We start from the raw sequence: 21,824 nt of genomic DNA on the forward strand, positions 1-21,824 counted from the left end.
CCTCAAGTTCAGTCAAATGCTCACATCAAATCCCCTAGCATCTCGTAGTGGGCCCTGCTGCACCTCGAGGGGTATGTGTGTGCTGGGACAGAACCAGCTGAGGCCTCATAATCAATGACAGTCTTTCAAGTATTGCCCACTGGAGAGCTGGCAGGCTCCAAGAGCCATCCCAGTGGGATGGGGCTACTTGCACAGGTGCTGTGCCTCAGGGGAGCTCAGAGATCTGCTCCCAGAGGGGAGTTTGGACTGATGGTCATGGGGTTGTGAGACAATTTGCTTTAGTTATCGGTCATTTTCCATGCTGGCCAAAACACAAGCTGGTAGCTACTGGACTTTTCCCCACAATGTCCAGTAATGATGGTAGCATTCCAACTGGGCTACAATACATTTTTTCAGAATATCTCCTAACACCGATAGCATTTTACTTGGGTGACAATTAAGCAGGAGTGTTGGAGAACTAACTTTGCTAAAGCTACTGCTTACTGCTTTAGGAAGTTCCTGCTAGCACAGCATGCTAAAACACAAAATAGTAACAGAATAGAATACCTTTTGATCCAATAATTATTAAAAATTGAAGGTTTCATACCATCTTTATTGTAAAAAGAAAGCTTAGATTTGTTATCTGTTATTTGTTACAGCCTCAGCATTTGTAAAACAAACAGTGGAGAACGTATACTTCAGATACTGATTCTTTTTCATGCTCTCTGAAGTCTCAGAGAGGTGCATACTCATACAGACTTACAGAGCTCCTGCAGTCTTTGCAGAACAACACTTTTTCTAGTAAAATGTAAAATTCAATGCTCATGTGGTTGCTGATGAATCAATATATCTGTGGGATATTTGTTACCATGAAGTAAGATACCTGTTGAAGGCATTTTCTTGTTACAATGGAGAGTTTTGATAATAGATTTCCAGATATAGTTTTAATACTGTTAAAATATTTATTGTCTTTTAAAAGCAAAATTTATTTCTGAAGTTATTTGCCCAAGAAGCCTGTGATAACTATCATGCAGAAAACATTAATAGCCTGACTTTTCATATGTCACCTCAAAACAAAGGTTGATTGAGTAATTTGAAGATAATTACAGAAGTTAAAAAATAATATTTTGATGTGAGGAATGAAAAATTCCATATTATTCAGTGGAATTCAATCTTTAATGAAAGACTGCTACATGTGTGTAATACAAGTGTGCAGTAGATTAAAATTTTAATCTGGTGTAGCTTCATTCACAACAGCCAGTGACTTGAATGTAGTTCTTCATTATTTACATGGTGTGATATAAGTATTTCCCTTTTTCCCTACATTAATATTATAACAGAAGTGTACATTTTCACTTCTTTTTTTTCCTCTTCTTTGGGTGTTGGATGTTACTTTGTGTAAATTGGTATTTGGAGATTGCATCTGCATATATATATATATATATAGGTTTTTGAAAAACTTTTAGTTCTTCAGGCAGTTGATTTTAATTTTTCTGCATTCATTCCCATTACTGTCAGTTTGGAAAATGAAAAACTAATCTAATACTCTTTTAGAGAGCAGACTGGCAAAATGTACAAGTGGGGGCTGTACCTCCTCCTCATATCCTCAATCCATTTTCATCCTTCCTGAGAGCAAGAGAAGTCAAATACTTGATGCCTAATCCTATGGAAATCTACTTTTCAAAGTCTCACAACAGCCACAAAACTCCATTTCTGGCAGCTTTTTCTGCAAGGGTATCCATGGTAAAAGCAGACTGTTACAGCTTCACTTAGCCAAAGAAGAGTTATACCCTGGTGTGGTCTAGTGAGACAGGACTGTCTGCATTAGCTTTGTGTAAACATGTAGTGCAATGTGTGTGGAACAGGTTTAGTATCTGCTCTCTTCAGAGCTTTGCCTATTTGTTCTGGGATTTCAGCCAAATGGTCATCACTTTTCCCTTTCCTCCTGCGTTTTCATAGATGCAATTTTTCAGGTGGCATAAAATATTCATCTGGATTTATGAATGAATGCAAAGGTCTTTTTGATAAAGGGGGTGAAAAAAGTGATTGTAAGTTGCATTTAAGTAAAACCTTACAAAGGGAAGGCCTTGTGAAATCATGGCTCAGGCCTTCTACTTTACTAGGCAAAAAAGGACTATAAAAAAAGTGACTCAGCTGAATTAGAGGTAGAAAAACAAGTTATATAACCATTACATGTTCACATAGTGGTGTGCTGTGGTAGGTTGAATTATGTTTGTTATGATTTGAAAGTATGTAACTGATAAAGGCCTAACTGCTTTAAAAGGCCTGCTTTTTACAATAAAGCAGCTCTCCTTTGCACCTGCCTGAGGACTCTGTGTTACTACAGACCCTAGCTCACCTCACAATTGTACACTGTACAAAACCCATTTCAGAAAGATTAGTTAATTAACAACTTTGTAAATCTGATCTTTCTCATTTACCTATGTGTGCACACAGGTGCAATACAGAAGGTTCTACCAGTTGAAACTGGCAAAAACACTGACCAACTATTTTGTTTTCTCTGTGTAGGTGTTTGGAATCAGAGACTGGAACTGAGTTAATCTGTTCTCTCACTATTTCCTTTACTTTTTAGGAAATTATGATAGCAGAGAATGGAAAACACGATTGTCCTATACCTACACATGTATTCCTTCACAGCTCTGTTGGCTAGGTTTTAAGCCTACTAGCTTAAAGGGTTCTACTGTCTGGAGTCTCCATGACAGGAACTGTTTAAAGGAAACCAGAATTTTCTTTCCCTCACTTTTGATTTTAAGGCTACAATTCACACTCTTCTTTTGCTTTGTTGAACAGCTAGTCTTAGATGCAAGTTAAAATAGAGTACCTCTTGGCATACTGCAACAGCTTCTCCTGAAAGTTTTTCAGTGAGATGTATTTGTAGGTAAGTAAATTGTCTGGCCCATGTGGACCTGGACATATACAAATGCAAAAAGAATATTCCCAACTATCTATGACATGTTTCCTTATGATTATTGTGGCTATATCTGTTCACTAATGCCATACGTTAAATTCCATGGATGTCCAAAATTTCTTAGTAATTGCAAAGATACAGGTGCTCATGTATCTGGGGCACATATATCAGGCTGCTCTGTTGCAGAACACATTTCAAAAGCTAATTTTTGTATCTCTTTTATATAGGACATATCCTGCTCCAAGGAGAAAAAAAAATTGGGGAAAAAAAAAAAAAGCAAAACCCAAGGAAAAAATCTTTTATTGGTAAGTAATGAGATGATGTTAAAATTTTTGAAGTTCGTTTTCTGCAAAAAAAAAAAAGGTGCCAAAAATTTCCTTGGGAAAAAAAAATCATCTAAGAAAACCTTGATGCAATGTTCAGTCCTCCACTGGCTGAACTTGTAAGTGAATTTGCATTTGTGTTCAGTCTAAGACAAGGTGCAGTAGGGCTCCCTTTGCCATCCTCCCTACTCAGATCCCAAGCCCAGGCAGTGTCCAGCACCCTGTAGCCACGCTGTCCCTCCCCTCGCTGTCCTGGGGATGTCCAGGGTGGTTAGGATTCATCAGGTCACACCTCAGCCTGTCAGAACTTGGCGGCGCGTCCTTTGCCCTGCCGCAGCCCGCTGCTTCATTTCATCTGCACACAGCCTGGCCTCCTTACATGCAAATAACCACAGACTGCCAAAATGAGCTGGCTATTTTCTTCCTGCTTACCTGTCACATCCCCATGGCTTTTGCTGAACTATTCAGGTTTCTTATTAACCCCAGTCTGAGAAGCAGTAAAGAAGGGAGCACTCCGCGCACTTGTGCACGTGTGTGTGCAGGCACACGCGGGCATAGGACCCAGCAAGAGCTTCTGGTTCTGGGATGACAGCGGTGCCTCTCCCTTGCCTCTCCCAGCTCTCTTTTTTCCCCCTTTCCTCTCCCCAAAGCACACTGCCTGCTAAAACTTCTCCTCACACAGCTCCATGCTGCTTTCTGCCTCTCTCTTTCCCAGCGTTTCCCTAATTCTGTTAATGTGAAAGTTTAACTGATTCTGTATCTTCCACTCCCTTGGTCTGCCAACCTATTTTCTTCATGACGCTTCTTTCTTTCAATCCAGTGACTTCCCACACCAGCCTGCCCCTTGTCCCCGTCATGATCTGGTTTCCCCTTCTACCTCTCTTTGCTTTCTGCCCCCCTTTTCTCCTGCCCAACCTGAATCAATGGAGCTGAGACATCTGTGGAAGAGGTGAGGTCTCACTCCAGGCAGTCCTACAGCCTCAGCTGCAATCACAGCAAACACACTCTTGCTGTCCAATCTGCCTCCTGCAGGCTCCCATCTTCATCTTGGCTCCTAGAGAAAGGAGATCTCAGACACAGAAATGTGGGAGCTTTGGCCAGAGTCTTCTTCTGTGACTGGGACAAATAAGTACCCTTCTAAACATGACATTTCACATTGTATGTGCACATCTGAAAATAGACTTTTACTTGCTTTATCTTGAAACTGGTTTAATTAAGGGCTGTGCTATCAAGCCGAGAACTTACTGGTAGCAGGAGAGTGAGAGCGGAACCAGAACAGTAGTGGGTGCTGAAGTAGTTTTGAAGAAGAAACAATAATCTAACATTAGTTCAATATTGTATTGCTTATGTTTCCCTGGTGTTTTTGCAAGACATCTTTGACTCTTGTTAGAAATGAAAGACAAATCTGTTCTCAGGCGATTCTTCTCCCCTACTTTGCAGCCTTAATGGTATTTGCATCTCCTCCCCCTTCTTCTTTTTTCTTTTCCTTTCTCCATCCCCTTTAAGTTGTAATTCAATCTCTTCCAACACATGATCTCTTTTCTTTTTTTGGCACTCCCTCCACCCGTTCTCTCATTAGTTTGAGTTAATTAGGAATAGTAGGCAGCCCTCAATCTGTTATGTGTTAAAACAGAACAATCCAAAACAGAGGCACAGACACAACTACGTGATTTCATTGTCTAAGGGAGACAGAAAACCAGTGGGGATTCTCTTATCTAGACTAACATCTTCCCAATGGTTAACCTAACTGGCTTTAAAATGTTCCGCAAATGCAGATCTGGACTAACAATCTTTCCCTGTTTCCTTTTCTTTTTTTTTTTCTTTCTTTTTTTTTTTCATTTCATCATTGGCAAGAATGAGTGAATTGGATTGACATGGAGGTGATAGAGGAAGAGAAATAGTCTACATGTCAAAATGACAATTTATATTACATGGTTAACAGAATGAGTGGTACGTGCAGTGGCTGCGGGTATTTTCATCTGCTGTGTTGTACAATAAGGTCCTTTTTTCCCCCCGAAGTGTATCATCAAGATAACTCCCAATTCAATGCAGACTGTTTGCTTGAAGGATCTCTTTCTAACAGTAATATCATTTGATAAATGTTGAACTGAAACAAGAATCTAAGTATTTGCTTGTTTCTATTAGTGAATTGTGTATATATAGAGGTCATGCCTGGTACTTTTTCTGTAGTGCTGATTACAGACGTTAGGGCAGAGTGTGCTGTGGAAGTGAATAATAACACGTCTGAGAAATCAAGTCCTGATTCTGAAGGTAAGGCCTTACATTTTTTGACTGACTTCATACCATGCTCTTTGGATGAAATGCATGCTTAGGGAAGGTATAGCTGTGCAACTAATACAAAAAATACATGCCTGCATTGAACATAAATGTGAGTGCTTCTGAATTTTTATGAGTCTACTCATATATGTATATGTAAATGCATAAATATGTAAAGTTTGAATCTTCAGAGGTTGTTGCATAAGATTCAGGAGCTATAGACAACCACTTTTACGGTAATTGTTACATTAAATTGCTAATACAGTATGTATGTGTCTGCATTCATAAGAAGTTGTGTGACAGTAATTTGTGTCAATAATTTATCCATTAATTAGCAATGCTAATGCAATAAATCTTTAAAGTTAAACAACTTTCAATGGTCTTTTTTGAAATCTGATATCCAGAATATAAAACCTATTGGAAAAAAGGAAACAGACACATTGAAAATCCTGCCATCAAAATGTCATTACACATATTAAGAAAAAATAACTTCCTTTCTGCCCAAAACATCTCTTTATGACAGACAAGACATCAGACTAATGAGACACAAAAGGAATGCTTAATGAATGACAAAGTATAAGCTTGATTATCAGAACATACCAGAGTGTTACAGCACTGGAGAAGATAATATCCCGTCAAAAAGACGTCCTCTGAGGCTTTACTGGGAGGTAGGGGGGCAAGAAATTTCTAGCTGGACATAGACAACATGGGAGCAAACATCTCCATACGGAGATGTTGCAAGAATTTTAGGAGATTTTTGCAATTTATTCTTAATATACCATTTGTTTATTTACTTCCCCAGCTATTGGTACAGTTATGTGCAAACTGCATTAAATCCAGCAAGGAGACAGTTTTGGCCCTTACATTGTTCTTCTGTTTGATCTTTTCTTTCCATAGCAATGCAAAAATGTACTGATTGTGTGGGTCTACTTTACACCACAGATGAAAAATTGTTCTTTTTTCACCCAAGGAAATAAAAGAATTTACATTAACAGCTCTTCAGTATTGGCAATTAAGACTGTTTAATTTATACAATCTTTCTCTTTCTGTATGTGTTTTAGATTAAAGTGTAAGAGTGGCATAAGAAAAAGGTATAAATATGTACTTTAACAAAAACTCAGGACTTGAAAAATCTCTATACTAGATGACATTAATAATTTTATGCAGTGATGACATTATTAATTTTATGAACTTTTGACATCTGAGACTATATAAATTCCAGTGGTACAAAAAAGTCATAAAACTTGTATGAACTCATATAAATCCATTTATTAGTCAGAAAGAAAAATATTAGGGCGGAATAGTAAAACTGAGTTAATCTAAAGTCTATCAAAAAGATGTCTAGAAAGTTAAAACTTTTTAAAAGTGAGGAAATCATTTCCACTTTATCACATGTATAGTAAACAAACTGGTGATTCTTCAAGAGGAAATATATTTATCCCTTCACATGCTTATATCAGAACCATGGTTTCTATCATTATCTTGTAGCTTTCCTCATGTAAAACCAATAGGCCTGCCCCTGAAATTGTTCCATGCCTAAAACAGCATGATTTTCTGTGCAATGCACACAATCCCCCCATCTTCCATTAACTGGCATGGCAAGAGTAGGAGCAAGATAGTGCTGTGGGGTAAGAAGTTAGCATTTTAGTATGTCATGAACCAGGGAAAGCATTTGTCACTAGCTGAGGGGAATGACTAGAAGATTGTTATGTAACACAAAGCAGAACCCACAGTCCCAAGTGCTACCAATTCACTGCTGTCTCTGAAGCTCAGCTCAGACATAGTTTTGACAGCAAGCTCAGCTTGAGCCACTCTCAGTATGACACTTTGTGAAAGCTTCAGAATGCAGGGTAAAATAAACAGCTGCAGAACCAAGAGAAAAGTAACTTCTGAAATGCACAGGTAATGCAAAAGCACCTGTAGGTGTTAGTGGCACATACATACGATTCATACTTGTGTATGTCTAGCCAGAGATATTACAAAAGCATAAAGCATATTGTTTTATAAGTTATTCTTTGAGAGACGCTGCTCCTAGTGGATCAGTGACTTTGGTACTAAAAACTGCTCTAAATCAGCTTGTCATGATAATAGTTTATCTTGTGCTGCTAATGCTTGCATTGCAATTGATTTAGACTTACTCTTGAGACATATAGAGGTAAAATCACAGTGATAAATATATATGTAGGATGAACCAGTGGTATTTTGACACTAGAAATGAGCATCTTTTTGGATTTGATATAGTGCTTAAATTCACTTCAGAATGAAAACTCAGACTAAGTATAATTAAATATTCATTGCTTATATTTTCAGACAAATTGCTAAAAATTACATAAAGGCAGATATTCCTAGCTAAACAAAAAAACCCAGAAAAACAGAAAACAGGTAATAAAAGAGTAAAGGCAACAAAGCTTATAATGTTTGAGCTGTAGCAACAGAATTTCTGAAGTCAAAGGATTTGTTTAGCCTATATAAAAAACTACTAACAATGATCAACCTGAATGGTCTTGTAGACAGGTACATGCAGAGTATTAATTGGATTGCTAATTTCCTCAGAAGCCAGAGGTTCATTAGGAAATTCTGATGATTGGTTAACCTTAAACTGTTAATAGGAATGCTGGAAAAATATTTAGTGATGGTGAGTACAGATTGCTTTATACAGAAATTTTTGCATCTTCATATAGCAGCATAAAAATCTATACAAAAAATTTTTCAGCTTTTAGCCAGAGAGTTTTGAATCCATTTCCATTTTTATCATGTAAACAAATAACTGAAATTGTTAGGACAAAGAAGGCATATTCTTACTGTAATGGAGTTACTACCCAAATATCCTTTCAGTTCTTGCTGACCATCCCTTTTTACAAACACTTCCTTTTTAAACCGCTGCATGGCATTACACAGACTGCAGGCTTCTGCAAATGCTCAACATCAAGCAAGAAATTTCTATCATTGATATTCATTCTGATTTTTCTATGTTGGCTGTACATCTACAAGCACAAACCTATATGAAAAAATGTCTTTACGTAATACTCAGGTTAGTACCTTTCCTTGGTTTCTAGTGTCTTGTTTAAAAGTTGAGTCAATGAACTTAATTTGTCTTCTTTTTAAATTTCCATTAGCATTAATATTTATTCCAAAATTAAAGAAAATTTAGTAGTAAATAAATTTTAGAACCCTGAGAAGTAATATCTTTTTAGATCAAAGAAAACAGTTTTTCTTATTTTGTGGTGAGGTCTGGGGAAAAATAAAAAGTAACTCAGAGAACTTTTATTTGGAAGTATTTGTGAAGTTATGACATTTTTGCATGTTTGAAATTTTAAAACTTTTTCTGAAACAAATTGCCATGACTATTTTTAAGATATATTCTTTGTGATACAAAAGCCTTCGGAATATGTTGTCAGTGTATATTATTTAACTAATTTTATACTTCAGTTCATGATGAAATTAGGGACTGGGTAGGAAAAAACAGGATGGATTTGAAATGTCTTATTGAAACTTTAATCTTATTCACTCTTAGAGTTGTCACATGTATAGCATGACAAAATAGCTATTTCTTTACCCTCGTAAAAAGAGTTTGTGTATTTGATGTTTTCTTGCTTTTTAATGCTTTATTTGTACAACTCTAGCTACACTAAAACAAGATTTTATAGTCCAATAGAATAAAATATTCATATTACTTTGCTTTACTTGCTATGACAAAGAGAAGAAATGGGGAAAAAAATCATGACAAAAATATTGTCAAAGCAACTTTTGCACTTTGTCTTTCAGATCTTCTTAAACTGATTGTCCTTCCATCCAAAAACTTCTATGATTAAATAGTTGTGATTGTATTAAGTAAACTAAAAATGCAATTCCTCAAGTACTGAACTTTTCTGAACTGTGAGTACTAAAAGTATTGATCCATCCTGTGACAATTTAACAGTGTTCTTTGACTTTATATGAACTTCCATGACTTTTCTGGCTAGATAAACAGGCTCTCATTTAAAAATTTTTCTTCCTCTTCATTGCAAATTACAGCACTTGAATCGCATGTGATTTCTCCTTAGTGAGCAGCTATTCTGTAGGTTTTCTCAGAACACTCCTGAGTAGTGTTTTGAGAAAACTACTGAGTAGAAATTTTCTTCTCTTTCACAGGGATATGACAGTATTATTTTCCATCATTAAGTGTCCTTGGCAATGGAGGACACTTTTAAAAGAAATGTATAGAGATATTTGAGCTTCTAAGAACTTACAATGTTGCAAAATATTAGACAGATGTTACACAGATACTGCATAATTATTGCACGTACATTTTTTTTTTTTAAATCTGATTTCTCACAAGAAATCAGCTAAGAGGATTTTGCTGAAAGAGTTGTTATTGATGAAAGAATAAAAAAAGAAAGTTAATCTTGTGAAAAATAGACAAGAAAGTATAAGGACAATATTCTCCAAACTGATGTTGCAGTTTCATCAGTGCAAAAGTGACCTGTGAGAGAAGAAGGAAATTGAACATATTCTAGTGTACCTAGCATGTAGCTGTCAGCTTTACCACTTAAACTTCTAGTGTACTGCAGTGGTTTAAAAGAAGACACAGGGAAAGCAGATTTATCAAGGAATGGTGAATAAAAAAGTGAGAAGTTTCATTGTTAGAAAAGAGATTGAGTGCCCTTGCATGCCCCCAACTACTGTGATTAACTGACTAGAGTACAGTGGAAGAAACTGTACTCAGGAAGAAAAGTTGTTCTGCCCAAAAAAAAAAAAAAAAAGGTTTCTGCACGGAAAAGTGGAACTGCAGTTCAAGCTCCAGCTTCCAGCAGCTGAAAAATTGGACAATTGCTTTGGGAACATTTCTCTTCAAAAGATGCATCACAGAGGTATGGATGTTTGTCCACTGCAAGGAAACATAAATTGTGTGCTTCTGCTCTCACTGAGGTGGCAAAAGGAGTATTTAGCCGTCGTTAAGCTAGAATGGGAAAATATTCAGAGTGCAAACTACAAAACCAAAGTTTTCTAATGAGGTTTTTCCTAATAAGTTTGCTTACATTTACTCAGGTTGTTTAATTAGATCAATACATACATTTCTCTCTTCTAATTCATCTCTTAGCCCACAGTAGCTAAATCTTCATCTCATCAGAACTTTATTTTGATTAGTGTTCAAGCAACGCTTTAGCTCGTATGCAGTTTGGCAATCTCTCCTTCGTCTGCTAATTCTCCCTTCAGTCTCTCCGTTTTATTACCTTCTGTAATATAAGTAAAAGTTTTCTTACTTGCCCATGCTAAATTAATACAAATTTTCAGAGGACATTTTGAGAAAACACCAGAATTTTACTTAGTTTTGAGATGAAATTTTAAATCTTTCTTGACAGTGATGAAAGGAGTAATAAAGGAGTAGTTTTATGTAAACCCTATGAAAACCAGTAGCAAAACAACTATGAATTCATGTTGGTTATGAAAGACTAAATACTCTCTTCCACTGCCTGCAAAACTTCTGTGTCAGTGGAGTCTGGCAAGATAAGGAAACAAGAAAGAGAAGTAATAGTGTTGCTTTTCAAGCCAGATTTATAACTTTAACTATATTCTGCTGGTTTTTCATTGAAAATGGGTAAGAAACTAACAGTAACTCTGCTTTTGACCACTGTCTCCTGCCTTTGATTTATTTTTGCCTCTGCTTTTTCCAGCATGATGTGCTGATCATCAAAGTAAATTTCATTTTTTTGCTATAATTATTGCCCCAGAATACAAATATCATCCAGCAAAAATTCAGAGATTTTTTTTCAGCATTTAGTATAATTACTGTGCATAAAACTTGCATTCTCACTACCAAACCAATATGCCAGAAAATATATATTTGGCAGGCTTCAGCAAGATGTTGAAAAATGCACTGAAATCTTATCAAAATACTTATTTATATCAGGAATAAAAAATCTTCATGTTCTCAGTCTTCATGGTTTTTCTTACACAATCTGAAAGAAACAAGGAAGTTTTTAATTATTCTACTGCCTTGTTATATGTGCAGTTAAATTAAAATACCTATAATTTTAACTTAATTTTTTTTAAAATTTATAAACCTCCTCAGGGATTTGCTTTAAAGGTCTGAACTTTTCTTGGGACAGTTTGGCAGAAGATGATGTTGCACAAAAATCATCTAAAAAAGAAGTTTACTTACATTCTTAATTACATAGATTATTAGGGCTTTGTTCACAGATGATCAGAGCATCACCCTAATGTAACAAAATATCAAATAACAGGAAAAGCACACCGAGGCTGTAGGTTTTCATGTGTTTATGGATAGACAAGCAGAACACATGCCACACTTCTTGGACAAGAAAAAAAAACAACAACCAAATGTTACTCTTGTTTTCTTATCAATTCTGTAACAATAAGAAAATATTTGCAAGTATTTTTTTCCTCAGAATTACAATAAGTTAGTTAAGTACTGTAATATTTTCTTGGTCTACAATGTTCCCATTTCAAACATTCTTACTTATTTGAGAAAGATTTTTCCTTCTTTTTCTTATTTTCTTCTAAGAAGAGAAGTGAAATACATTTATTGAATCAGTCCCAAAACGTGAGTCTAGTTCTATCTGCAATAAAAAACAAATGTACACAGAGTTATCATATTCACAAACATACTTTTAATTTTAAATGAAAAGGGAATAATGTCACACACCACATACAGGAGTATGGTTTTCACTGTAAGTTTTGTTCCTTCCAAGAATTACTGTTGCTGGGTTTGCATTTGTAATTCTGCTGGCTAACACATTTCTGTAACAAAGCTAAAACATTAATTCCCAAAGTGTATGTTATTAACCTGATTTCCTGTACTATGTTGTTATCATCTATTTTCCATCCTGAAATGCATTCCAGGCATCTTACAGGAACTACCAATATGCTTCAAATTTCTCACAACTCATATTCTTTTTTAAAAGCAATTACTTAATTAGATGATTACCAGGACTTACCAGACTGCTCCGTCTGAAAATTCACAAAACAATGGGAAAGATCTTGACAGGATTCAGTGGATGCTAGACTGACCACATCTTCTTTTTAAAAATCCTAGTCTACTGCTTTAGCTGTAAATTCTCATTCAACAGTGGCGCTGGTGAGTAGCACACACACAGTAGTAAAATATTTCTACCAACAAAAGCATGAGAATTGGATTATAACCATTTGGATATTAGGAAGAATTTCTTCACAGAAAGGGTAACTGGGCATTGGAATGGGCTTCTCAGGGAAGTGGTGGAGCCACCATCCCTGTACATGTGCTACTCCGTGCCATGGTCTGGTTGACAAACTGGTGTAGGGTCACAGGTTGGGCTTGATTACCCCAAAGGTCTTTTCCAAATTAGCTGATTCTGTGATTCTGTAATCACAACAAAGTAGAGAAAAATGGGAAGCACAAGTAACAAGATAATGTAGCCAACTCACTACGCCTAAACTTGAAATTAAGACTTTAACGACAGAACAGGGGATAATGTGAATCTTACTAATTACCTTAAAAAGAGAGTAGACTCTATCAGCTGGAAAACAGAGACTCTTTATACGTAATGCAAAAGTTTTATTCTATATTAGAATTTGAATTCTGAGTCCTGGTCCCCCAGACCAGAGATAAACAGATTTACACCCCGGTTAAAGTTCACTTTTCATTAGAAGCAGCAATCTCTGACAGCATCCACAGAAACCTCACTGACATTTGCAAACAAAGGCAATTGCTTCATGTTATTTGTTTGTTTGTTTAAGTTAAACTAAAAAGTTGGGAAACAGAGGAGTTGGAAATCCGTCAAAATCCTCCACTGACATTACAATACAAGGAAAGTACTTGAGTGTCACAGTCAATTTGGAAATGCTGTGTGATTAGTCACTGTGCCAAGATTTTTTATTCCTAATAAGTCATTTTCCTGCTGCAGATATGGTTCCTTCTTAGCAGTTCTAATTAGATTTCAAGTATTATAAAGGGAAATTTTGACCTCAAGATTATTTATCTGTTCCATGTTTTCTAGGCAGTTCTGTAGGAACTTCCTGGAAATAATAGTATAAATAATAAATAGCAAGTTAGAGTGAGGAGTGGGGTGACAGGATAACAAAAATAGATAATCCTGGACTTTGTATTAGTTTTACATCAGTTCAGTTGCACCTTCAGTAGGCATTTTCTTAATGCCTTCTATTAATTGCAGTTTTCAAATTTTCTGTTCTAGCAGTTAACTACCATGATATATGAAAAAAATGCTCATCTTGAGTAAAAAGATTTGAATTTTTTTCACTGCAGAGAACTCAGGACATAATACATCCTATATCAAAGCATACAAAAGTAAGCCTTTCAAAAATACTGTATTTTTGGTGATGTTGATAATTGATATAAGACAGTAACATGAAAATAATAAAAACTGATGTAAAGAAATTAAGGGATATTCATTCAGAGAATTGTTTCTAAATATCAAAGAAAGAGGTAGATGTTAAATATACCTCTGACTATTTTTAATTTTAGCTGTACAGCAACTTCTTTTATATTCTCTTCAAAACTTTAAAATTAGAAAGAAAGAGGGTTGTTTTCACTTGTGAGTCTTTCATAGCTGAAGAACACAATTACTACACAGAGGCTTAAAAAGCACACATAGCAATTATGTAAAATCAGTTGAGGCTGTCTAAAACTTGGCTTTGAAACAAAGGCTCATGGAGGAAATGTTGAAAATTACTTGGCATAAATTGTTGCTAACAATGTAGGTTAATAACTAGTGTTGGGTCTGATTCTGATCTAACACTGAACAGCTTTTCTTCGATTGATTTGCTTCAAATTATTCATTAAATTCACTGATAAGAGCTGTTATTGTGACCTGTGTCATAAATTCTTTCTCTTTATTTGTAATAAATCATTTGAGAGACCTTCAAACTATTGCATTACTTATTACTTGCTCCCTCATTTGAACCGTGCACCAAAAAAGTTTAAAAAATAATTTTATTTTTAACAGGAAGAACAGGAATACATTTGTTCTTGTTCACAAAAAGATACTCTAAATATAAGTCATTCTATGTTGCCATAGACTATTTATAGTCTCTAATAAAACTGTACTCATTTATTAACTAATGCATTGTTCTGATAATGCTGTTTTATTCAGAGTTCTCCTTTTCTTGGACCAGAGAGTATTGCAAAAGAGTATTCAGAAAAGATATGAATGTTGACTTCTACCATAAAGTTAGAAAAACTATAGACATTTATTAATTAAAATTGTCCTGTTGACATGAAAACTAATTTACCCTAATTGAAAAACCCATACTTTTGTCATATGATAACTTATTCATTGACACTTTCTATGACCTTAATGGCAAATATTTGATGTCAGGATTGAATAATAAATAGGAATTAAGAAAGTATGGAAAATTCTATTGGTATGAGTAAAATAGAGTTGCTTATATTCCATTTCCATTTTCCATTATTTCAGGGCAATGTAGAGAAGGACCTTTACAAGCCAGTTATGGTTTTGTACAACTCTTATTCCAGTTTTGTGAGAATTTTCTTCTTTCTCTAGAAATAGATACAATTTTGTTGCAGCAGACTATACTGAGTTCTTTGTATTTGTTTCTGTTTGACTTTTGTGTGATTCTTTTTAAGATAAACTAAAAAAAACAAAAATCAGTTATAAGTAATTTCAATTTAAGGATGCAAAACATACTACATTCTACCAAATATTCCTGCAGCTTTTAAGAAATGTTGTAACGATGAAATAGGTAGTCTTCTAATTTATATTATGAAGAATATTACTACCTGTAACTCAAATGGGTTCTATAGATAAAAGTTTTTTAAAATGATGTAATAATTCCTGCATCACTACTCAATCTTTCATTGCCCCATACTATACCCAGTTCCTTTTATTTTAGTTTGATGTTTTTATGATCCTATTTTAGTCATTATTTCATGTGTAAATTGTCCTATATACAAAAATAAAATATCTGTCTCCAAAAATTAATATACTTTATTATTCATGCTACAAAAAAAACATAAACTACAATGACCAGATGTCCAACTAACAGAAAGAGAAATTAATAATTCTAAATATTTATTTAGCATCATAGAATGATAAAATGATTTGTATTGGAAGAGACCTTAAGTATCATCTAATTCAACCCCCCCTGCCATGGGCAGGCAACTTTCCATTAAACCAGGTTTCTCAGAGCCTCATCCAACCTGGCCTTGAGCACTTCCAGGGATGGGGCATCCACAGTTTCTCTGAGCAACCTGTGCCAGGGCCTCATCAGGGTAGATTTTTTTCCTGATACCTAATCTAAACCTGCCCTTTTTCAATTAAAGCCATTACCTCTTGTCACTACGTGTCCTCATGAAACTTCACCTTTCCAGCTTTCTCGTGCCAGGCTCCCTTTACTGATGGCTGCCATGAAATCTCCCCAGAGCCTTCTCTCAGTGTGTTCCCCTTCAGGAGATGCTCCAGCCCTCTGGGCATCTCCATGGACTTCTTCCAATAGGTCCACACCCATCTGCTGGAACACCACAGCTGGATGCAGCACTGCAGGGAAACACACTGAGAGAGTTGGGGCTGTTCAGCTTGGAGAAAAGAAGGCTCTGGGGAGATTTCATGGCAGCCATCAGTAAAGGGAGCCTGGCACGAGAAAGCTGGAGAGGTGAAGTTTCATGAGGACACGTAGTGACAAGAGGTAATGGCTTTAATTGAAAAAGGGCAGGTTTAGATTAGGTATCAGGAAAAAAATCTACCCTGATGAGGCCCTGGCACAGGTTGCTCAGAGAAACTGTGGATGCCCCATCCCTGGAAGTGCTCAAGGCCAGGTTGGATGAGGCTCTGAGAAACCTGGTTTAATGGAAAGTTCCCTGCCACTCTAGTGGGGTGTCACTAGTGCAGAGGCCTGCCTCAACCTGATGGCCTCACTTCTATTTGTGCAGCCCAGGATGCAGCTAACCTTCTGGGCTGCTAGTGCAAATTGTCAAAACTGTTGATATTCTTATCCACCAACACCCTCAAGTCCTTCTCCTTAGGGTTGCTCTCAATCTGTTCTTTGCCAACAGAATTTTTGTGCTTTGGATTGCCCTGGTCCAGATGCAGGACTGTTGAAGTTTATGAGATTCTCACAGATCCAGCTCTTAAGCCTGTTCAAGTCCCTCTGGATGGCATCTCTTCCCTCCAGCTCACATGATGAAATGCAGCAGTCTAAACCTACCCACTGTCACAATTTATTCTTGTACTTTGGAAATGTCATTGTGAGATGAAAGCCACAGAAGCACAGAAGGGATCTCACTGAGTTGGAAGGGACCTACAAGGAGTGTCCCTGCACAGGACACTCTTAGAGCAACACCTTGTGCCTGAGAGCATTGTCCAAATGATCCTTGAGCTCTGTCAGGCTTGGTGCTGTGAGCACTTCCCTGGGGAGCCTGCTCCCAATCACCCTCTGGGTGAAAAACCTTTTCCTGATACCCAGTCTAAACCTTCACTGACTCAGCTTCATGTCATTTCCTTGAATCCTGTCACTTGTCATGAGAGTGAAGAGGACAGAGAAATGTATTCCAAGACATTTCTTTTTACACTCTTATTGTCTGTGTTGCAAAAGGGAACAATTTTTCATTAGCATAGTTCAAATTTCACCCTCAAATAGATAGATATGTATCTGTCTACTGCCTCACTCCTTGAGTATATATATCACAGAAATTTCATAATAAGTGAAACACTGCTAGTTGTGCTCAGAGAAACTGATAATAAAATTAAAGGAGTGCTTGGATTGTCAGAAATGCAGGATAGTCAGTGTCCTGCAACAGGCAAGGGAATTTGCTCTGTAGCCTTGAAAAGCTTGTCATTTTACTTCAGTGCTTTGCAATAGGAGTTATGAGAACTTGAACTTTCTACCCAGATTTGTACTCTCAATTTGGATGGTCCAAAAAATGAATTTCACATTAGTTTTGCCTCTTTTATGATATGTCTGCCTTTCCAAATCACACTAAACAGCAGCCACTGTTTCTGTTCTACTGCTATTAATGCAATGTCATAAGGAAGATTACCAAAGAGCATAGAGAATTTCAGAACGATAATCCAGTGATTTTGCAAATCTCAAAGATTTTGACTTTCAAAACATATATTACTGCTTTTGATCCTTAGATCTTCCACTTATAACTTAATGCTTGATCCTGTCAGGATCAACAGATCTACTCAAATCCCTGAATAATCCCCTTTCTGAACTCCCTGTATATTCTAAATTTGAAAGATATGTTTCAGATAATCAAGATTTTTAATAATGATATTGTCTCAACAGAGATTTTTTCTTTTTCTTTTTTAATTTGTGAGGTTTTATAAAGCCTAGGGATGTACTTCAACATTGAAGACTCAGTCTGAATTCAGCACAGATGATGCAATATAACTAGAGTGCAGCAGTGTGTCTTGTGCAACTCCTATTCCAGGGAACTTTGGACAGTACTGTATAAGTCACCATGGAAGATTGTTTATCTCCAGTGTTTTAAATTATAGCAACTTTGTAGAGGTTTCTTAGGTTTCTATGTTCCCTTTTAGAAGGCACTGTGGAATTCAGGCTGTAATTCTGATTGATCAGTGGATCAGAGGTACTCAGTTTGAAAAGTTTCCAGAGCTGTAAGTGACAAAACCCAAAGGTAGAGAACATCTACTCTCTGTTTACCTGCAATAAAGTCCTTGCACTCTAATGTCCTCTGACATTAGAGGTGGTTAAAGCTAATTACATGCAATCTTATCTGATTACGCACCTTTGAGCATGTCTAGAACAAAATAAGAAATAGATTTCTTTAATGATCAAATAGATGATGGACAAGGGTTTTTTCTGTAGAAATCTATGGGCCAGATTTTCTTACAGCTGTGATTAAAATTTCAGCTTTATACAAAGATTAAGTCTATTGTCTGCTATTGCTGGAGAATGGAGGCACGTGGACTGTGGGAATTTGGAAGACAATATGACAGTCATTGACAAAAACAAATAAAAAAATAAAGGAAAATAAAAGAGAAAAAAAAGTCTGTTTAGAGAATAAAAAACTTTTGCCTACTTGTGGGGTGCAAAATCCCAAAAGTTTATGGCCTTTAGAAAAATGAAAGTAACTTCTGGATAAACAAAATTCTTCTACAATATAAAGTAAATATTTCTCTATGAAATAGTAGAAGGTCATAGAACAAAATCATGGCTTTCAGACAGTATTAGCTCAGCATACACTGATAAAAAATGCCAAGTAAAATCAAAAATTGCTCCTGGACTGATATCTCAGGGCAGCTAGGAAAGGACAAGGCATTACAGACGGAACTAGCACTGTGTTTTAGGGATAAGAGTCCAGTCACAGGTCATATCTCTGTGATCTGTGAAACCACACTGGTTTCATTAGTTGGATTTCCAGCCAGCCCAACTAGAAGCTCTGCCTTCATCTGTGCCCTTCTGGCTATTAAATTAAATCTTATTTGATGAATATGGGGCTGCAACAAATCTTAATATATGCCAAATAGCTTGCCCACTGAGACTACAATGAACACAGTGAAAGTGTTGCAACATTGTTGATGTCCCACTGTACGGTCAGATATGAGGAGAACTTGTAAATTGGTGTGCTGTGTTTGGTTCTTAATTAATTTTTTTCAGTCTTTGAGAGGAGACACATAGAAAAACTATTTACAAATTTTTTCTAGCATAAAACTTTTACTTAACTTCCTGACACAGAGTGACAGAAGTCAGACCTAAAGTTCATGCAGCCATTGGTCTTGCACAGTGGACCTATACTCTTGCTCCCCTTTGAACTTGTATTAAATAGGGGAATTCTAGGAGTAGCTTTGAACAGGAATAAATGTTATGCTTTGGAATATCACTAGCACTATCACAAAGTCAGAAAATACATCATATACTTTGCCTGGGTGTGGAGTCTCTAGTGTTCCTTCCTTCGGCAGTGAAAAGGTAACAACTAATGACCAAATTATTGATCAAAGGAAAGGAAAGAATTAGATAGAATACAACATTTCCAAGAAAACATTAACAACAAAACTATGTAAGCTTCAATTCAAGTGTTGTATAATTCACTATAATTCACTACTTGAAATAATAGTGCAGTCCTAGAACTAGTTATAGTTCTTGAACTGCATATCATTATTTAGGTGAAATGTGAAAGAGTTTGTGACTCAGGATGGGGGAAAAATTCCTAGAATGAAAATAGCAGAAAGCTACAATAAACAGGAAGATGGCATATGAGGAAAATAAAATACTTTCTGCAGTAGGCTAAAAGCATTCCTAAGATGAAAATAAATAGGAAAATTAAGATGATTCATGAAATCCAAAGGTGAAACGGAAAGAAAAAAAGGAGGCTAAAGTATGTCTTAAATTAATAAATGGTGTAGAAAACTAAGCAGTGATTACCAGCATGTTTGGAAAAGTTGAAAGTTTTCATCCGGTATCTTTAAAGCCTGCCTGCTGAGATTTCAGGTTGTCCTTTATAGATATGGAAAGAAGATATATGTTATCATTTTCATAAGAACCTATAATAATTAACTGCTAGATTAAAGGGTTGCTTTAAAAATTAGGAATACAATGGTACCTAAATGAGAACACATTTAAGGCATTCTCATCTGTGTGAAAGACCTTTGTTTTACCTGAAACCAGAGAAATCCACTGATCTCTGTTTTGTATCTCCAGTTAGGCAAATTTGAGCAATTTGCAGGGGAAATAAATAGAGAAACTGTTTGTGGTTAATGGAGAAGTTAATGTCAGGAAGATTTCTAGAGCAGACTTTAGTGTCTAAATCTAGAAAAAAAGAATTCTACACAAAAACAGGACTGAAAAGTAATATTCCAAATAAAAATGAACAAACCCTATTTAGATATTCTGTTTTCTACATGAGACATGATTCTCTAAGGCAGGCAAACACTGTAACCCAAAATATTAAAGTCTGAAAATGCTGCTCAAATTCTTCCAAACATACTGTTCTGTGTTCAGATGCCTTCAGCCAGACAGCTAAGGCAGAAAAGCTGACAGATGCATCCAAAAGTAGATAAGAGAGCAGGTAACTTTCATTATCATGGTGTTTTTAGCAATGGGAATGGGTGCTCTTCATTCACAGGACAAGGTGAATGGCTGAAACTTGTTTCAGTCCACACATCTCTACATCTCACTGAGAGATGACTATTGTGACAGTAGAATTCTCTGTTATCTGGAAATAACTTGAACTTAGCTAAATTTCAGAAACTGTTGCTAAAACCATATGTCCAAACACAAAAATCATCAATAGCAATTATGGCATGCACTTTAGTTCAGAAAGCATGTGAAACAGAATTAATGCATGGTAAAACTAAGCTCATGATTTGTCCTACCTCATCCATCAGTTAAAGGTCCTTCATTGACAGATGGTTTAGGTGATGCCTGACACGTGAAAAAACTGTGAGCAGTGAATTCTCCAAGCATTTATGTAGGCTCAGTGAAAGCAATAAGATAATTTTATTCAATTTCTATGGCATGGATCCACTGTGCATTAATCAGAAGCCCAGCATATAAAAACAGGTTCTGTGAGATAAGTAAACAGAAAAGGCAGAACTTGAAAAAAAGGAGTTTCTTGTATCTTATAAAATTACTTGCCTGTGCAAGACATATGTTTTTCTTTGAATAATCTAAAACAGAAAAATGAGTTCCACCCAGGGTAGAAAAGTCTAATCTATTGAACAATTTGTTTTGGACTTAGATATTCCAAAGGGCACTGTGTTAAAAACATTGTCCTTAAATTTGTGGTGCTGTCTAGAAGAAACAAAACAACAGTTTTTGCTTAGTTCTACCCAGAGAGAATTTTTTTCTGGATTGATCATTTTTTTCCACCTTCACATTTCATGAAAAACACATGAAGGATTTTCTATCCTTATTATCATCTTTCCTTATCTCTGTGATCTACAAAACAAGCATTAATTACAGTACTTCTAATGTACTCTGAACATACTAAAATGTAACCCAAGGTGGCTTTTTTCTTAATGAATGTTTTCTTACTCTGGTAATTATTCTCATCAACCTTCTAGTAAGAAGAGGTTGGTTTGTTTTCAGAGCTAACAAGTGTGTCTTTGCCTTCAGACCTGCCTTCAAGTACGTGAGGAAGTTCCCCTAGGCTCTGGGTACCTGCCTGCTGAGAAAAAGCAATTTTACAGGTAAGATGAAATGGCCTTAAACTCTGTTCCCTAGTAAGGAATTTGTGGTGTCTGCCTAGGCAGATTGTTTCAGCAGCATGTTCTTCCTCGAGGTCTCAGCTCACTGGAAAGGCTTCCGGTCATAAAAATAAGTAGTGTCATTTTCCCTTTGCGATGAATTCTTTCATCCAATCATATTCCTGTATGCAAATATACCATGGCTGGTTC

At 36.1% G+C, this 21,824-nt stretch overlaps 1 protein-coding gene across 19 annotated transcripts in view; it reads left to right on the forward strand.

The window, feature by feature from the left end:
• The first annotated feature begins 1,697 nt into the window (after window positions 1–1,697).
• Window positions 1,698–21,824, forward strand: part of ALDH1A1 (aldehyde dehydrogenase 1 family member A1) — a 50,631-nt gene continuing 30,504 nt past the window's right edge. The window contains exons 1-7 of one of the 19 annotated variants that reach the window (XM_086867164.1): window positions 1,849–1,952; window positions 2,791–2,878; window positions 3,136–3,213; window positions 5,422–5,502; window positions 6,032–6,176; window positions 9,274–9,384; window positions 21,544–21,617. The gene's annotated coding sequence lies outside the window, so the exon portion shown is untranslated. Of the gene's footprint in view, window positions 1,953–2,267; window positions 2,879–3,135; window positions 3,214–5,421; window positions 5,503–6,031; window positions 6,177–8,406; window positions 8,540–9,273; window positions 9,385–13,750; window positions 13,793–21,543; window positions 21,618–21,824 lie in introns of those variants that run through there. The other 18 variants (XM_086867166.1, XM_086867169.1, XM_086867163.1 and 15 more) reach the window with 18 other exon arrangements.

This window comes from Cyanistes caeruleus, chromosome Z (assembly GCF_971803275.1).
Source record: "Cyanistes caeruleus chromosome Z, bCyaCae1.hap1.1, whole genome shotgun sequence".
NCBI lineage: Eukaryota > Metazoa > Chordata > Aves > Passeriformes > Paridae > Cyanistes > Cyanistes caeruleus.